Source organism: Mandrillus leucophaeus, unplaced genomic scaffold (assembly GCF_000951045.1).
Source record: "Mandrillus leucophaeus isolate KB7577 unplaced genomic scaffold, Mleu.le_1.0 Scaffold233, whole genome shotgun sequence".
In the NCBI taxonomy this organism is placed as follows: Eukaryota; Metazoa; Chordata; class Mammalia; order Primates; family Cercopithecidae; genus Mandrillus; species Mandrillus leucophaeus.
Genome location: NW_012102399.1, coordinates 424,588 through 444,527, shown reverse-complemented (window position 1 = coordinate 444,527; position 19,940 = coordinate 424,588).

Here is a 19,940-nt window from a genome sequence, read left to right as displayed (position 1 = left end):
TTCAGCTTCACTGGCTCCCTTTCTATTGCTTGCACAAACCCAATTTTTTTTCTACTTTAGCACTTATAAACTTGTCTTTCCCTTTGCCTGAATGCTGTTTCCCTCACTCTCTGCAAGAATGACTTTGTATGTGAGCTTAATTTCTCAGCTGTGGATTTAAATGTTATCTCTTCAGAGGACCCTATCTTTACCACACTGCCTATGGTCATTCTTTACTAATTTAACAAATGTTTATGGAGTGCTTATAAGCCCAGTCCTGGCCAGTTACTCTATATAATATCACTAAGCTACTAGTTTCATTGTACTTAGAATAATTGCTACTTGTCTTATTTATATATTAATTTACATATCTGTTATGTCACTTTAGAAGGTTTAATTTTCAAGATGCAAAGATTTTATTGGTTTAACTCATAGAAATGCCCCCAGAACTAAGCATAGTGTCCAGCATATTATAGGCACTCAACAACTACATTGAATGAATAAATAATGTTATAAATATTATTTGAGAAGCATTATATGTCTGCCATTGACAGCTGCTGAGCACATAGTTCTTGCCAACAAGACTGAGAGGAAATAAATGTGAAATTATTTGTTCATTCAAATTAAAAAAAAATACCAGGTAAACATCAGTATCTGTCCTAAGCAGATGCTAGAAATACAGATGTATTTCTATTTAACCAGTTGTCTACAATCTGTTCAAACAGTTATAAAGCCAATTGTGAGGGCTATGCCGAGTAGCCATCATATTTCTAGTCCGAGGGCTAGAAGTACAGGTGTATTTCTAGCATCTACATAGGACAGCTACTGATGCTTATTTGTTTCACAATTCTGGAAATTAGAAGTCCAAATTTTTAGTCAGTCTGAGTCTGAAGGCCTGAGAACCAAGAGTGCCGAGGGCAAGAGAAGATTTTTGTGCTAATGGGAGCAGTCAGGCAAACAATAAATTCAACTTTCTTCTGCCTTTTTATTTTACTGGGCTCTGAACAGATTGGATCACGCCCACTAACAATGAGGAAGACCATAGACTTTACTCAGTTCATCAACTCACATGCTAGTCTCTTGTAAATACCATTACAGACACATCCAGAAATAATATTTAACCAGGTATCTGAGCATCTCATAGTTCAGTCAAGTTGGTATAAAATTAGCCATCATAGTAGGTGTGAGGACACACATAGTTGAACAGTATTTTAAAGATGTTCAATGTTATAAACCACTTATTTGTGTCATCTTCAATTGCTTTCATCAGTTTTGCAGTTTTCCTTGAAGAGGTCTCTCATCTCCTTAGATAAATGTATTCCTATGTGTGTGTGTGTTTTTGTATCCATTGTAAAAAGAATTGACTTTTGATTTCTTTCTCAGCTAGCCCATAATTGGTGTACAGAAACACTACTGATTTTTGTACATGGATTTTGTACTGTGCCACTTTACTGAATTCATTTATTAAATTTAAGAAGTTTTGTAGAATTCTTAGTTTTTTTGAGACATAAGTTCGTATTATCAGAAAAGGGGAACAATTTGACTACCTCTTTTCCAATTTGGATACCTTTTATCTTCTTCTATTGCCTGAATTTTCTGGCTAGGACTTCCAGTACTATGCTGAATAGAAGTGGTGAAAGTGTCTTATTCTAGTTCTTAGAGGAAAAACTTTCAACTTTTTCCCATTCAGTATGATATTAGTTGTGGGTTTGTCATATGTGGTCTTTATTCTTTTGAGGTATGTTCATTCTATGCCTAGTTTGTTGAAGATTTTCATGATTAAAGATTTAAAACTTTATCAAATGCTTTTTCTGTATCTATTGAGATGATCAAATTGTTTGTGTCCTTTACTCTGTTGATGTAATATATCATGTGTTTCGATTTGTGTATGTTGAACCATCCTTGCATCCCTAGCATAAAGTACACTTGACTGTAATTTATTATCTTTTTGATGTGCTGTTGGATTCAGTTTTCTAGTGTATTGTTTAGAATTTTGTGTCTATGTTCATCAGGGATAATGGCCTGTAATTTTCTTGTGTCTGTGTGTTCCTGTTTTATTTTGGTATCATGGTAATGGACTTGTAGAATGAGTTAAGGAGAATTCTACCCTTTGATTTTTTGGAAATAGTTTCAAAAGGATTGGTATTAGATCTCAGTAAGTTTAGTAGAATGCAGCTGTGAATCTATCTTATCTGGGAATTTTCTTTGTTAAGATTAGTTTTATTACTGATTCACTCTTGCTGCTCACTACTGGTCTATTCTGGTTTTATATTTCTTCTTTATTCAATCTTGGTAGGTTATAGATTTCCACAAGTTTATCCATTTATCTAGGTTTTGCCATTTGTCAGTTTACAGCTTTTCATAACAGTCTCTGATGACCTGTTGTATTTCTGTGGTATCAGTTGTAATGCCTCCTTTTTCATTTCTGATTTTGATTATTTGGGTCTTGATACAGTTTGGCTCTGTGTCCCCACTCAAATCTCATCTCTAATTGTAATCCCTAAATGTCAAGGGAGGGACATGGTGAGAGGTGATTGGATAATGAGAGCAATTTCCCTCATGCTGTTCTCATGATAGTGAGAAAGTTCTCATGACATCTGATGATGGTTTAAAAGTGGCAGTGTACCCTGCACTCTCTGTCTCTTGCTGTCATGTACGATGTGCCTTGCTTCCCCTTCCACCATGACTGTAAGTTTCCTGAGACCTCCCTAGTCCTGTGAAACTGTGAATCAATTAAACCTCTTTTTTTCATAAGCTACCCAGTCTTAGGTAGTATCTTTATAGTAGTGTGAAAACAGACTAATACAGGTTTTTTCTACTTTTCTTGGTTAGTCTACCAGCAGTTTATCAACTTTGTTTTTCTTTTTGAAGAATTAACTTTTCAATTGTTAATCCTTTGTATTTTTTTGTAGTCTCTATTTCATTTAGTTCTTCTCTTCTTTTTATTATCTATTTTCTTCTGCTATTTGGATTTGGCTGGTTTTTGCTTTTCTGCTTCTTTAACGTGCATTGTTAGATAGTTATTTGTAATCTTTCTACATTTTTGATGCAGACATTTATTGCTAGAAACTTCCCTTTTAGCACAATTTTTGCTGTATCACACAGGTTTTCATATGCTGTGTTTGCATTTTTATTTTTTAAGATATTTTAAATTTATATTTTAATTTATTATTTTTATCCAATCATTATTTAAGAGCATGCTATTTAATTTCCATGTATTTGGATAATTTATTGGTGTTAACTTCTAGTTTTATCCTAAAGTGGTCTGAGAAGATATTTCATATTATTTTGATTTCTTAAAATTTTATTGAACTTGTTTTTTCCTAGCATATGGTCTATCTGAAGAATGTTTCAGGTGCTAATGAGAATAATTTATATTCTTCAGATATTTCATAAATGTCTTTTAGTTCCATTTGGTCTAAAGTCCAGTTTACTCCAGAAGTTTCTTTGTTAGTTTTCTGTTTAGATGACCTGTCTAATATAAAAGACCTCCATGCTTTGTAATCTCTCTGTCTCTCTCTAGGTCTGGTAATATTTGTTTAATGATTATGAGTGCTCCAGTGTTGGGTACATGTATATTTAGGATTTTTATATCCTCTTGCTGTATTGATATTTTTACAATTATATAATGACTTTCTTTGGATTTTTTTTCTTAACTTAGAATCTGTTTTATCGATGTATTATAGCTACATCTGCCTGCTTTCAGTTTCTGTTCATGTGGAACGTCTTTTTCCAACTCTTTACTTTCGGTTTCTATGTCTTTACTGATAAGCCAAGTTTCTTGGAATCAACTTAGCTGGATTATATTTTTTAAATCTATTCAGCCATTCTATATCTTTTCATTAAGTCCATTTCATTAAAGTTCAATATCTGAGGCTTTGTTTTTTTCTTTGTCATTATGGTTTGGCGAATTTCTGTAGTAATACATTTGGATTTCAGGCCTCTGGGCAACTGGTGTGATCTGGGCAATGGCTTATTCTTCATTTTTTGTGTGATTGTTTTACAAGTGAGTTTTATACTTCCATGTGTTTTCCTGGAGGCAAATGCCATTCTTTTACTTCCAGGTTTAGGACTCACTGAGCGTTGTTAGTATGACTGGTCTAGTGGTCACAAGTTTCCTGAGCATTTTGTTGTCTGAGAAAGACTTTACTCCTTTTTCATTTATAAAGGATAATTTTTCTGAATATAACAATTTTTTTATTTCAGAACTTCAAATATATTGTACCATTCTCTTTTGCCCTTGTAAAGTTTCTACTGATAAATCTGATTTTAGTCTTATGGGATTTCCTTTATAATTCACCAGCACTTTTCTTTTGTTGTTTATAGAATTCACTATTTTTGACTTTAGATAGTCTGTCTATAATATGTTGTGGAAAGAACTTTTTTACATTGTATCTTCCTGGGGATCACTGATCCTCATGTATATGAATGTCTAAATATCTTTCTAGACTTGGGAAGTTTTCATTTATTGTTTTGTTAAACAGGTTTTCTAATTTTTTCATTTTCTCTTTACTCTCTTGGATACCAATAATTCAAATATTTGGTCACTTTAAGTTGTCCCAAATGTCATAAAGGCTTTGCTCATTCTTTTTTATTCTTTCTTTCTTTCTTTTTCTCTGACTAGATTATTTCCAAATATCTTTTGTTAAGTTCAGAGATTCTTTATTTTGCTTTATATAGTCTATTGTTGAAGCTTTCAAATGTATTTTGTATTTCCTTCAATGAATTATTAAATTTCAAAATTTTCATTTCATTCTTATTTAAAATATCTATCTCCTTGGTAAAATTTTCATTCATATCCTGAATTGTTTTTCTGTTTTTTTGCATTATTTTTCAGAATTTTTTTGTACTTTGCTGAGTTTCTTTAAAATCAATATTTTGAATTCTTTACCTGAGATTTTGAAGATTTCTTTTTGATTAAGATCTATTGCTACAGAATTATTATGTTCCTTTGCAAGAGTCGTATTTTCTTACTTTTTAATATTTCCTATGTTCTTACATTGATATCTGTGCATCTGATGTAACCATCACTTCTTATTTTGAATTTACTTTTATAGGGGAGAATATTTTCCTGAATATGTATTTATAGTGTCATGCTCTAATGTAGTCTCTGTATGACATTTTTGACTGTAAACAGAATTAGTGGTATCTGTGATTTTTCTCAGTTGGTTAAGGTGAAGTTATTGGAGACTGTGGTGAAGCTGTACTAGGGAATGGTGTGCCAGGTAGGCCAATTTTTAGTCACCATTGGTGTCTGTGGTGGGCTGAGCATGTCTATCCTGAACCCCAGGATGGTTTTTGTTGGCAATAATGTTGGCAGTTACCAGCAAGCTGTTTATTGGGCTTCTAGGTGGCTTTCTCGAATGCCAATAGAGGCAGTGGTGAAGTGGACAGGTGGGTGGATTTTCAGGCCTCTGGGCAACTGGTGTAGTGTGGGCAATGGCAGTAAGCAGTGGTGGGAAAATTCTTTAAGTCCAGAGCAGTGTGTGTTGGTATTAGTGATGGCTGTGATAAGCTGGGCTGGCTAGTCTCTGGGCCCTCAAGTAGTACTTGCAGATAGGTGCTAGATGAGGTGGTAGAATCAAAAAATTTAGGTCCAACTTCAGGCTCTTGCTATGCATGCTCAGATGCCCAAGGTAGTGGACTGAGTTGGGCAATCCCCAGGACCCTGGGCAATGTACTCTGTCTCAGAGGAGGGGCACAAAGCAGGGCTGAACATGCTTGTTTTCCAGCTTCTAAATGGTGAGAGTGGGCCTTAGCCATAGTGAACAGGGGCAGGTTGATCCTCGGGCCCCAAGCAGAGTGCTGGGATAAGGGGCAGTAGCGGCCACACTGAGGGTCTGCCACTGAAGTGAGTAGGGCTGGCCTTGGCGGCCACAGGCTAAGCTGGCATGTAGGGAATGCATGTCCCCCTCATGTTGCAATACTGATAGGGCTTGCCCCCAAACCCTAGCTGCAGCTGACCCCACCCTGCACACAACTAAGTTCCAGCAGCAACTTTATCCCACTTGTATCCCAGTTTCAGACCTGTCAGTGCTTGCTTCTTAGCATCAGCAGCTGCAGACCATGCCTCTCTCATTTCTTAACCCTGGTTCCCAGCTTGCACACCAGTCTCAGAAGCAACAGCATAATTTTCCCAGACACTTCAGACACAATACTGTTGGGCCCCAAGACAGTGTGCAGTCTGCCAAAGGCTAGGTTGGAAAATGATATCTTGTTGTAGCTGCTTAGATCTCAGAAAGGGTGTGGGACACAGTACAAGCACCCTCCCTAGAGCAGTTTCATCTCACAGTATCCTGGAAACTTCCGATGTTTGTTTCAGGGACTAGGAGGTTCAAGGGGCTCTCCCATTGGCAGGATTGCACAGTTCCACTGTGGGGATGTGGGCTACTGGAAGTCTCTCACTTATCATTTCCTGTGTTGAAAACTCATTTCCAACTTCCACCCAATCCCAACCAAATAGACTGCAACTTTCCTTCTCCATCCTTGCTTTTGGTGTTTCCTGTCACTCTTCTATTGAAATTCAATATTCTTTCTTTGATAATGCATTTTAAGTGTCCTTGTTTCTATATTCTTTTTATATTTTTAAGTGGAGGAGGAGGCCATGTGATTCTTATTGTCAGCCATCCTTAATCCATCCCCACTATTTTTAAATTTAACAACTTTAAATGTTGATCAATTGATACCTGGACAAGATAAGATTTAGCTTACTTCACCAACTCCCGCTCCTTGTCCCATTCTATCCCAAACTTTCACTCAAGCCTTTTAAAACCTAACATTGGCCAATAAAAGAATGACCATATCTCCTCTAAAATAATTGAATAACTTTTAACTTCTGAGAAATAATCCATGAGTTTCGCATTTACATGAGAAACCTAATAAGGATAGAAGCAAGATTTTAATTTCTGATTTTTTCCTACGTGATATTCTTAAAAAGTAGTTATTTTGGATAACAATTAAAATGCATGATGAAAATGTTCGTTTCAGAACTGAGACTCTTCTTGCTCTAATGAATTAAGATTTTTACAACACTTACTTTTTCTTAAGTTCTCATGTAAAAGGTCACAGTAATCAAGTTTTTTGATTTCTCAATTGGAAAACATTTTAACTTAAACACTGTATATCTAAACAGTTATTTTTTATTTCTTCAGCTATAGTTATTAGTGTTTCATTCTCAACTTTGGTGTTTGAAGACAATAACAACTACCTTTATCTCTCTCATTGCTAAATGAAATAAACTTAGCCATATTTACATTTACTATTACATCTTAAATATCTGCATTGGTGTTAAAATTACCTTTATGCTTTTTCTATTAATTCATTCAAAAAACTGAAAATCTACAAATGTGTTTGTATTATAATGACTATTTTATATTTCAAAGCCAAGTACTCATATTTACTTATTTTATTGTACATTTTTTCTGGGTTTCTAGTGGTCTTCTATTTTTGCATTCCCTAATTTTCTCTAGAATAGTTGCGTCTTTTCTTATCATACTCTTTATTATATAGGAAATATGGATTACAAATTCGAGTTGAATAACACTGGAGACACAAGAACAGTTAGAAAGCTGCTGCCTGTGTAAGCTGAAATATGAAAGGAGCTTAAATGACAACAATGGCAGTAAAATCAGCTCAAATTCATCTTTATTATGGGTAAAACAGCTGGAAGCACACATCCTCCATACAGTGTCTCGGTACCATCATTTTGCACAGAAAGTGTTGCACAGTATCATTACATTTTCTATTGTGCAAATTATAAGATTAGTGACCATAAATACTATAGGTCATAGAAATTTCACAATTGACAAATGTAAGCAAACATACACACACACACACACACACACACACACACAAATTCAATAGATGTTTGTTTAGTGTTATGTCACAATTTTATCACACTTTTAAGAGCTAAACTAAGATTTTTATTAGTTTTTTTTAAGTTTACGGATAAAAATTTCCTTAGTTATAGTAAAGTTAGTGTTTTTTATAACATGTGTCCTTAACAGACAATAATTAATTAGGGTATGTATGTGTTGAGGGGTAGTTGTTAGTATTTTTAAAGGATGACCTTGACATGGTTTGTGAGGCCTCCAAAGCAATTACTGAAAAAACTGAGATGAAAAGCAATGGCAAAAATCAGAAAGAACTGCTTGAATTAGTCCAAATCATAGACATTGCTCAGCAGCATTAGATGATAGTTAACTTTTAATGAGGGAAGACACGAGGTAATTAAATCTTGACATAAAATTATGATGGAAAATATCAGGTAACAATCTTGCTATGAAATATAAAAAAAAGAAAAGACATTTTCTGAAAACTTGCCTGATGCTCTGTCATCTGAAACTGTTCTTTATGAGTGCAGGGTGAAGGTCAAGGAGGTATCTCAACTCCATCAATCCTTTGGACAGTTACAAATGACCTTTCGCTTTCCATAAGACATTCAATATTCTGAATTGGAGGGATACATTTTTCTGTGTTTAGAAAATGGCAAAATTGAAACCTTTCCTATTGCAGGAGGTTCACTTCTGTTGACTCTCTTGGACAGACTGTTCGTTCCCAAAGCTTATAGAGGCTGTGATCTTATTTGCATTAGCTACCTGATCTAGAAAAAAATGTCAATTTTATGTTATCTATCAGAAATTGTCCTACTTCCAGAATAACTTTCACTCAAGCCTTTTAAAACCTAACATTTGTCAATTAGAGAATGACAATACCTCCTCTAAAATACTTGAGTAATTTTTAACTTCTGATAAATAATCCACAAGTTTCACATTTACATGAGAAAAATAATAAGAAGGATAGAAACAAGATTTTAATTTCTGATTTTTTTCCTACCTGATATTCTTAAAAGTAGTTATCTTGGATAACAATTAGAACACATGAGAAAAATGTTCACTTCAGAACTAAGACTCTTCTTGTTCTAATGAATTAAGATTTTTACAACACTTACTTTTTCTTAAATTTTCATATAAAAGATCACAGTAATCAAATTGTCATCAATTTATGAAATATATAGTGAAACAGCTACTGGTTAAAATTACATTTATAGTTAGTTTAAGATAACACAAGATTTATACCATATTTGTGAATAAGTGCATTGTGACAGGGAGTTATAAAATTATAAGTGTTAAAATGCATCTGACACTATTCAAAGAGTAAGGCATTGTATTATTTATTTATTTAATTATTTAACATAAAAATAATGAGTCTCTGCAATGTCTAAGGGTCAGCTCTAGCACTAGTAATACAGCAAAGGAACAAGACAGACAATACTCCTGCCCTTGTGGAGTTTCCACTGTGGAAAGATGAATAAACATAAAAGCAAATAAATACATGATATAATCCCAATATTGTTAAATCTACTGGAGAAATAAGACAGAGTAATGGGTTGCATTAGGTTAAGTTGAAGCAGAGAAGTGTATTTTACACATTGTGATCAGGGAACCTTTGAATAAAGTATGTACTTTTGCCTGAAGGTATTGGAATTGAGAAACAAATATATGACACTTAGCCAGTAATTGATTAAAGCTATGGTCACTGATTGCATTCTTCCCTAAGTCATTTCTCCAGTTGAACCATTCATAGCGATTTTTACCTATACTCATTATTTATTCTTCTTAAAGAGAAAGGTAGTTGTCAATCATTGACTAATCATATAGAAAAATCACAGAATGTACTAATCTGTTTAAATGTCTTATATTGCCTGCAATATAACTGTAAATAAATCAGTATTTTTTAGAATAATGTTATATATTTAATTTTGGTAGAAGTTAATATTACAGATGAACTTTTTTATTTTCTAAATGTTGTCTTTGTTTTTTGTAAATTAAAGAATTTTTAGGGAATTTATTATAAAATTATCCAAAGTTCCATCATACATTATACAAAAGAGGTTACATTGCATTTTAATGGTCTTTTGTTTAATATTACATGGAAACTTTGTCCTCCACTCCTGAATTTCTATGTAATATTACAGGCTTACTTACAGGAGGCAGATAATAGTTTTTGTTGGCCATACACAGATACAGACAACTGATGACAACCCAAAGAGAATTGACAAAGCAGAAAACAAAAAGAATAAAATGTCCTGATGATGTTGTTATTAAAACATTTAATAGAACTTTGACATTTAATTCAGATAAAATGAGTTTACAATAAGTCACGATTAGTTCTACTCAGAGTGTGGTTGGGTTCATGTTAGCTGATCTGAAGGTTTTGCAGAAGTATAAATGCTGTACTGTTACTTGCCTCACCTAGGAGCAAACACTTAAGCTTTCAATGGCAAATTAAACCTAGTTAAGTAAAATAATACACTTTAGGACTAGAACTTAATTGCGGCAAGATCTTCTATTTTTAACAGGAAAAAGTAGTTTACTCTTTATAGGATGGAATTCATTTAATTTTTACCAATAATGGCTTTGATTTTTGCATGTTGTAAGATGAGATGTAAAATATTCTATTGTCAAATCAGATTCATGAGAATCAGAGACCTAAGTGTCATGCTTTTCTATTGAATTCAAAGATAGAAATCATGAGGCACAAGCAAAGCACAAAGAGGTCTGAGATCGCCAGACTCTTACCTGCTTCTGTCTGACTATCATATTCACTCTGACTCAGCTTAACTAGTGAGATTTTTAATGATGCCTGTTGCCACATTACTTACATGGAAGGAGCCATTTTGGTTATGAAATGTCTCCATTTTACACTCAGTTACATAGCTAATGTAACATTTTTCCAGGAATCCACGTGGATTCATGCTACATGAATTGGCAATTCCAGATTTGCTCACCATCAGCAATACCTGGCAGTTATATCCTAGCATATCCACCAATAGGGATTTTTCTGTTAGCCAATAGCAAATCTTCTTTTACCATGAGGTCTATTATTAACCTTTTTAGAATATTTGGCTGTGTCAAATTTTCTCCATCCCTGAGTCATCATCCTTATGCCCTCTCCAGCTAGGCAATAAAATGAAAAACAAATGTTTAACCGTTTATTTCTCATAAGCAAATATGCTACGCTCATTTCAAATTACTCATTTCAGGTTAACATACTTTGGTAGAGAAGCCACCTTAACCTGAGCTAGTGAGGAGCATGTCCACCAGGAGACATCTGTGAGAGGGTAGCAGAAACCTTGTTCTACTCCTCCCCTTGCTCCTAAGCAGAAAATCCTAGCTCCATCTCCAAATAAGGATCCTTTCTAATGGATCATTGCAACAAAATCATTACAATAATTCCTAGAAACTTTAGTTTCATTACTTCCCCCCTATATTCAGCTTAAAATCAAAGAAAAGTAAAAAGGAAATAATAATTTCCTTCAACTACATTTACGTGTAGTTGAATAAGAACCCAAGAAAGAGAGCACATGTATTGGTTAAGGATTTATTTACATCTGCAGTCACACCACCTGGGTTAAAACCTGGCTTTACTCTTTTCACCTATGTGATGTTGGAAAACTTAACCAACCTCTACTTGCTTCCATTCTTTCTACTATAAGTTGGGGAATATAATTATACTCTCTTCATAATATTGTTGCAAGAATTAAATAACATTTGTAAAACTCTGAGAAGCAACTGACTTCAAAAATAGCATCACCTTAATAATCATTTCAGTCTTATGAGTTGTGATTGTGCTGTAACACTTAATCACTTTTTCTGTTTTTATACACTGGTACCAAAATACAATTATACTCAGTTAACTTATTCTGACATCATTTGTATCCTATTGTTTACATTTACTAAGTTTGATTTTTACGTTGCTATTGTGTTGTAGAGGTTACGTTAATAGTAACAGGTTGATTCTAATGTCATTACATGAAATATAATATGAATAGTGAAAATAAGAATACAATCATAAAAAACTTAGAACAATATTATATACTCAAATTCAAACAGACTTAAATAGAACTAGAGATTGTGAACCTTCAGGATGCTGGTATAATGAACATAAGATTGTGATTATTTTCACAAGCAGATGAAAGACAAACAAAGTGCAAATAGAAAACTTGAACTTAGTGTCAAAATACTATATTTAATTTAGCTAATTATTTAATTTTAGTGTTCAGTGTGTTTTGGTCAATTGTTTCTTGTTTTGTTAGCTACAACTTTATCTTCAGAGTACACTTTCTGGTAATCTGATTGAAACACATTGGAATAATGGCAAATAATGCTTTTCTATATTAAATAAATATTGGCTAGGAAGGAAAAAAAGATCAAAATTATAGTAATATCATTCTAAGTTGCACTTTTTGTAGCAAAGACAGATGCACTATTTCTGAGAAGCTTAAGCTCATGTAAATTATATGGCAAATATGCTCAGAAAGCAAGGTGTATTAATATTGGCAAAAATCTATCAAGTAACAGAGTTGCACAGTGCATAGTACAAGTGGCATACATAGCTGAAGAAAACTGACTACCAAATGGATGGGTTGGTAGATAACTATCACTGCAGTCAAATGACTCCGCTAATGTACAGAGTATGAGGCTGTCTTAGCAATTTGCAAAAATATATGGAAAAAATATGGGAGAATGAAATTTTGTTCTGTTATAACTGAAACATCATGATGTAAAAGGGGTTTTCCTGTTTCTTATTTTGGTAAAGGCATACTTAATTATTAATAATTATATTTTACTACCAGACACAGTGTTTCCCTCTTGTAACCCCAGCTACTTGAAGGTTGAGACAGGAGAATCACTTGAGCCCAGGAGTTCAAAGCTTCAGTGAGCTAGGATTGCAATTGTGCCACTGCACACCAGTATTAGTGACAGAGCGAGATGCCATCTCTAAATAAATAAAAAATAGAAATATTAATATTGTTTCTTGTCTGAAATCATAATGTTGACCAAGAAAGTTACTCAGAATCAGTTCTAATGGAGCAGCAACCACTAACAAAGTGTCTGCTCCTAAATGAAGTCCCCAAATTGCCCTCCTAACAGAACATTTGGAAACACCAATAGAGCTTTTTAGTTTGGTTGTAGTGTTAAAATAAATAATAAACATAGCATATAAAAAATGGACTAAGTTCCAGTCACAAATAATATAAGTATATTTTTTCAGCTTCTATTGAGTTCAAGATTTTGATTTTTCATTTTGAAGTATTCGTCTGGTGAAAAATTCTCAAACTAGATAGGAAAATGGATAAAATATGAACATTGCTTTATGACATTGATATTGCCAGGAAATTCCATTTCTATGAGATTACATCCAAGAGATGTAACTCAGTAATAAATGCCTGAATCTATCATTTGAGAGTCAACACATTATGTTTTAAATGTTGACAGTTATGTATCAGCATTTATTAAGAAGATAAGCCAATGGATTGACCAATGACAATTCTTCCAAAGGACCTGGTGGGAGGTGATTGGATCACGTTTTCCTTAATGCTATTATCAGGATATTAACATGAGACCTGATGGTTTAAAAGTGTTCGGTAGTTCCCACCTTAGTCCTCTCTTTCTCTGCTGCTGCCACGGAAGATGTGCCCTGCTTCCTCTTTGTCTTCTACCCTGATTGTAAGTCTTTTGAGACCTCTACGGTTACGCAGAACTGTGAGTCAATTAAACTTTTTTGTTTATAAATTATCCAGTCTCATGTAGTATCTTTATAAGCAGTGTGAAAATGGACTAATACCAGATCTAAATAAAAGTTATTTTTATTAGAATTACCTTCCTGAGTTTGGACTTAGTTTTCACTTTCTTTATGGTTTTCTTTTTGATAAATAAAAGTTATGGATTTTTATATAGTTATATATATAATTTATCCTTTATTGTTTGTGTTTTTGGCATGTTTTAAAACAATAAACATTTTACTATGCTTGTGCATTCTTACTTCTCATCCTTAAAAGTTTCATAGTTTTACTTTCTACATCTTTAGTTCATGCAAAATTTGTTTTACATATGATATGAAAGTGAGATAGATATTCAGTTTTTATTTTTTGTCATTTATAGACTCAATCATGCTACACTCTCCATTAAGAAACCCATAATTTCCCATGCTATTTGCCATTCCATTCTTTACATTTATCATATTTACTTATGTATGTAGGTTTGGTGCTAGGCTTTCTGAGATTCTTGATTTGTCTATCGTTGCTCCAAAAATTCACTGTTGTAATTTCCATAACTTATAATGTATTAACACACTTTTCTTCTTTCTTTGAATGTACTGTGGCTAACTTGTATAGATTTATAATCTATATTCTTATAAAAAATCGACTTACACAGATTTTATAATCTATATTTCACACTCCTCCAAAAAATTGGTAAAATTATGAGTACGTGACATGGTTTGGATTTGGGTCTCCACCCAAATCTTGTGTTGAATTGTAATCTGCAGTGTTGAGGGAGGGGCCTGGGTTGAAGTAATTGGATCATGAGGACATATTCCCCCATTACTGTTCTAATGATAGAGTTTGTTCTTACAGCTCTGGTTCTTCAAAAGTTTGTAGCACCCCCACCCCCAACTCTCTCCTCCTCCAGGCATGTAAGATGTACCTACTTACCCTTTACCTCCAGACATGATTGTTAGTCTCCTGAGGCCTCCCCAGCCATGCTTCCTGTACAGCCTGTGGAAATGTGAGTCAATTAAATCTCTTTACTTCATAAATTACCAAGTCTCTGGTAGTTCTTTATAACAATGCAAGAACAGACTAAAACAGAAAAATTGGTACCAAGGAGTGGGGCATCGCTATAAAAATACTTGAAAATGTGGAAGCAATTTTTGAACTGGGTAACAGGCAGAGGTTGGAACAGTTTGCAGGGCTCAGAAGATAGGAAAATGAGGGAATATTTGGAACTTCTTAGAGATTTGTTGAATGGTTGTGACCATTCAACTAAATATTTAACTAAATGTTGATAGTGGTATGGACATTGAAGTACAGGCTGAGGTGGTCTCAGATGGAAATGAGGAACTTAATGGAACTGGAACAAAGGTCAATTTTGTTGTGAGTTAGCAAAGAAGTTGGAGGCATTGTGACTCTGCCCTATAGATCTGAGGAACTCTGAACTTGAGAGAGATAATTTAGGGTATCTAATGAAAGAAATTTCCAAGCGGCAAAGCCTTCAAGATATGACCTCACTGCTTCTAACAGCATATGGTCATATGAATGAGAAGAGATGATCTGAAACTGAAACTTACATTTAAAACGGAAGCAGAGCATTAAAGACAGAAAAATTTGCAGCCTGATCATGTGGTAGAAAGAAGAAACCATTTTCTGGGGAGAAATTCAAACCGGCTATAGAAATCTGCATAAGTAAAGAGGAACTGATGTTAATAGCCAAGACAATTGAAAAAAATGTCTTGAAGGTATTTTAGAGATATTTACATCAGCCCCTCCCATCACAAGCCCAGAGGCCTAGGAGGAAAGAAAGGTTTCATGGGCAGGACCCCAGGACCCACTGCCCTATGAAATCTCAGAATACTGCTCCCTGTGTACCAGGTGCTGTAGCTCCAGTTGTGGCTAAAAGGGCCCCAGATACGTCTCAAGCTGCTGTTCCAGAGAGGGCAAAACATAAGCCTTGGCAATTTCATGTGGTGTTAAGCCTGTGGGTGCACAGATGTCAAGAATTGAGGCTTGGGAACCTCTGACTAGATTTCAGAGGATATATGGAAACACCTGAATGTCCAGGTGGAAGTTTTCTGCAGGGGCAGAGCCCTCATGCAGAACCTCTACTAGGGCAGTTTGGAGGGGAAATATGTGGTTGGAGTCCCCACACAGAGTCCCCACTGGGACACTGCCTCGTGGAGCTGCGAGAAGAAGATCACTATCTTCCAGACCCCAGAAAGTTCCCCCAGACGCCATTGACAACTTGCACTGTGCACTTGGATAAGCCACAGGCACTCAATGCCAGTCCATGAAAGCAGCCCAAGGGGCTTTACCCTGCAGAGCCACAGGGGAGGAACGGTCTAAGGCCTTTGGGGACCACTCCTTGCATCATTGTGGCCAGAATGTGAGACTTGGAGGCAAAGGAGATTATTTTGGAGCTTTGAGATTTAATGACTGCCCTGCTGGGTTTCAGTCTTGCATGGGGCCTGTAGACCCTTTGTTTTGGCTGATTTCTCCATTTTAGAATGGGAGAATTTACACAATGCCTATACCCTCACTGTATCTTGTAAGTAACTACTTTTTTTTTTTTTTTCTTTTTTTTACAGGCTCATAGGTTGAATGGGATTGCCTTATTTCAGATTTCAGATGAGACTTGGACTTTGAACTTTTGAATTAATGCTAATGATTGTATTTTGCAATGTGAAAAAGATATGAGACTTGGGAGGAGCTGGGTGGAATCATATGATTTGGATTTGTGACTCTGCCCAAATCTCATGTCAAATTTGAATCACCAGTGATGGAGGAGGGGCCTGGTGGGAGGTGATTGGATCATGGGGGCAGACTTCTCCCTTGCTGTTCCTGTGTTAGTGAGTGAGTTCTCAGGAGATTTGGTTGTTTAAAAGTGTGTAGCACTTTCCCTTTGCTCTCTTCCTCCTACTCTGTGCATGTAAGAAGTGCCTCCTTCCCTATCACCTTCCACCATAATTATAAGTTTCCTGAGGCCTCCCAGTCATGTTTCCTGAAAGCCTGTGAATCTGTGAGTCAATTAAATCTCTTTCTTTATAAATTATCCAGTCTCGGGTAGTTCTTTATAACAATGCAAGAACGAACTAATACAGTATCATATCTTTAATTTTATGAACACCACAGCAATTTATGTTGACAATCAAAATAGAGAATATTCCCATCTATTAAAATACTTATTTTTTTCATTTTTAGATCTCCTTTAATGCCTTTTAATAAAATTTTACAATTTTTACTGTAAAAGATTTGGAGAATGTGATATTGACAAATATTCTTTTTCCCTCCCTGTGCGTGGATTATTGCTCCCTGTTTTGTGGAACTCAGTTATTCCATGAAAATAATTAGATTTATTTTGATCATTGAATAAAATATAAGCAGAAGTAACATGTATTACCTCTGTGAGATATCACATACTTTCCCATTCTCTCTTTCCTTCTGTTGCATTAACTTGAATCCAAAGTGAAGACATTATGAAATTGAACCACAGTTGTCCCAAAGTGGATGTGTAGTCTGAATAAAAATAAACATCTCTTTTGTTTGTCTCTCGTTTTGGGGGTAGCATTTTACTGTAGAATAACTTAGCCTATCTTGACAGAACAAAAGTTTATTTTACACATTTTATTTTTTTGCTTATCTTTACCTTTTGTTGTCATTGTTGCCATTATCATTACTATCATAAGCTGCATTTAGAGTCTTGCTCTTTTATAAAATTTTTCAATCTCAGCCTTTGGTAGTGTATTTAGGTTATTTTTCTCCATATGATTATCTACATGTTTGGAATTAAATCCAACATCTTTCTGTTTTCTGTTTTTCCTTAGTACTAAGGCAAGAACCATCTTAGTACTCTTACCAATGTCCTGTAAATTATAAAGGTCTTGACTTTGGATTTGGAAACAAGCACCATTCCTAGCTCCTAGTGAGCCTTAGGTATTGCTTCTTTTAATCTTTTCAGGTAGTCCTTCCTTCAGCTCCCAGTAGTATTCTCACATGCCTACAACTGTTAGAACTCAATTGCATATTTCAGTGAGACTTGAAGCTCTCTGGGGCAATCTCACTGTGCAGCTCTCTCCTTTTTGGTACCTGCCAATCCAAGCTGCCTTGGCTTTGCAGACTCCCAGTTTTGTTTCCTCCACTCAGGGTGACTACGGGACTCTGCTTGATTATCTCCTCCCTGCTTTCCAGATTAGAGTCTTTATTAGGCATAATCTAGTACTATTTTGTGATCCACTTTATTGGTTTTCCATATCTCAAAAAATCATTGTCCTCTGTTGACAGATGTTCAATATCTTGAGAGCCATTTTTAATAGACTTTGCAAATTTGTTTCAATTGCCATCAGTTTAAACTCAGAATTAATAGAACAAATATAAAATAAGCTACAAAGATGTTGATTATTTGATGCTTTGTACTGCAATATATAGTTTAGAAATATTTAGTTGCTAAATTTCGGTTAGCAAGACCTTTATTGCATTCAGAATCTTGAGTTCAGCACTTTATTTTGAAGTAATTAGATTCCCAAAATCGACTAACTTTCACCGAATCCAAGAGAAAACTATGTTTGAATTGGAAAGAAAATTAATTTGCAATTGTAGGAATAAATAGCAGTAATAATTAGAAGGGATCATTTTCATGGGAAGTCCCCTACATTATTTAGTGGAAACCTAGGCTCTGCAGATGTACAGATTAAAGTTAATATGGTTTCTAAAAGTACTTTTTTTAGGGGAAGGCAGAAAAATATTATGAGCACTCGATTAATTGGCTAGACATACAGATCATGATACTTTGTATTCAAAATGGTACTGGAACCACACTGACAAATTGTTGTTTGATTACTCTCTGGGGATAACTATTCCATTGTAATAATATTGCTCTGTGCACATTGCAAATTGATTAGTTTTTACAATACTCTCTCCCTGGTTGAAACTGTGAAGCATACCAGTACCTTAATTTAAACTTGAGGAATATTTTAACCTATTAGAAGAAGAAGAAAAAAAAAAAAACTAGATAAATGAACCTAGATTTTAAAAAAAGATGAAAATAAATTTAAAAATTCATGCTTGAGATAGCTATATTTCTTTCTCTTTTTTTTTTTCCCAGAAAGTTCATTTATTCTCAGTCATGGCTTAATGACATTAAAAAACTGAGATAGCTATCTTTCAAGGTCCATTTAGATAGACACATTTTTATCATGGTGGTTATATCCATCTTCAATACTGTCTACACTGTGATAGACTTACTAGGACATGCTGAATTTTCTAAATTGTCTTATAAGTAAAAAAATTATTGCAAGATTCTTAAGGAGATATTGTTTCACTGGTCAAATAATTTCAGAAAATGTGATATTTTATAGCTCCCTCTTAGAAATTTATACTGTGCATTAACCTTTAAAAGTTCAAGGAAATTCTGCTAAAACAATTTAAATTTTGTTTATTTTAGCAGAATTTACCTAGCTTTTAAAGATTAATGCGCATTTTGTCATATGCTTGTGGGCTGCATGTATGTCTGCTTTTGAACAGTATTTCTTCATGTCTTTGACAATTTTTTAATAAGGTTTTTGTTTTTTGCTCATTTATTTGTTTAAGTTCTTTATAGAGTCTGGATATTAGACCTTTGTTGGATGCATAGTTCGTAAATATTTTCTCCTGTTCTGTAGGTTGTCTGTTTACTCCATTGATAATTTCTCTTGCTGTGCAGAAGCTTTTTAGTTTTATTAGGCCCTATTTGTCAATTTTTTATTCTTTTTGCAATTGGTTTTGGCATCTTTATCATGAAAGCTTTGCAGGCGCCTATGTTTAGAATGGTATTTCCTAGGTTATCTTCCAGGGATTTTACAGTTTTAGGTTTTATTTACTTCTTCCCTGTCTAAGCAATCAAATACATTGCTATGGATGTATAATCTACCCCTCTTTTTTCTCCTTTGTGCCTTTGTACAAATTTTTCTGAATTTCTTTAAAAGTTGTTATATTACAAAGCCTTTGGAACAGAACCTCTTAAATAAGTTAACTTATTCAGAATGCAAATGAGATATTGTTCAAAGTGTATTATCTTTTCAAGACAACCCAATCATCAATGACATAGTTCCTGAATGGCCTTAGTTTATATTCAGGGCAATGTTTACTATCCATGAAGGTCTGACCTAAAATTTGATTACTTTATTCCTTATGAAGCATATGGAGTGGATTGATAAACATAAAGCTAGACTCAATAATAATACTTTTAAGTAAGCTCTTTTCACTCATTTGCAGAGATTAAGTGTATAAGACAATGAATTTACATAGTTTCTGATATGTAATTGTAAGCACAGAATTATTTGTTTTGAAGCACCCTTTCTGAATATTGTATTTAATTTTTCCATCATTTAAAAATATGTTTTATGAATAAATATATAGTTAATTCTTG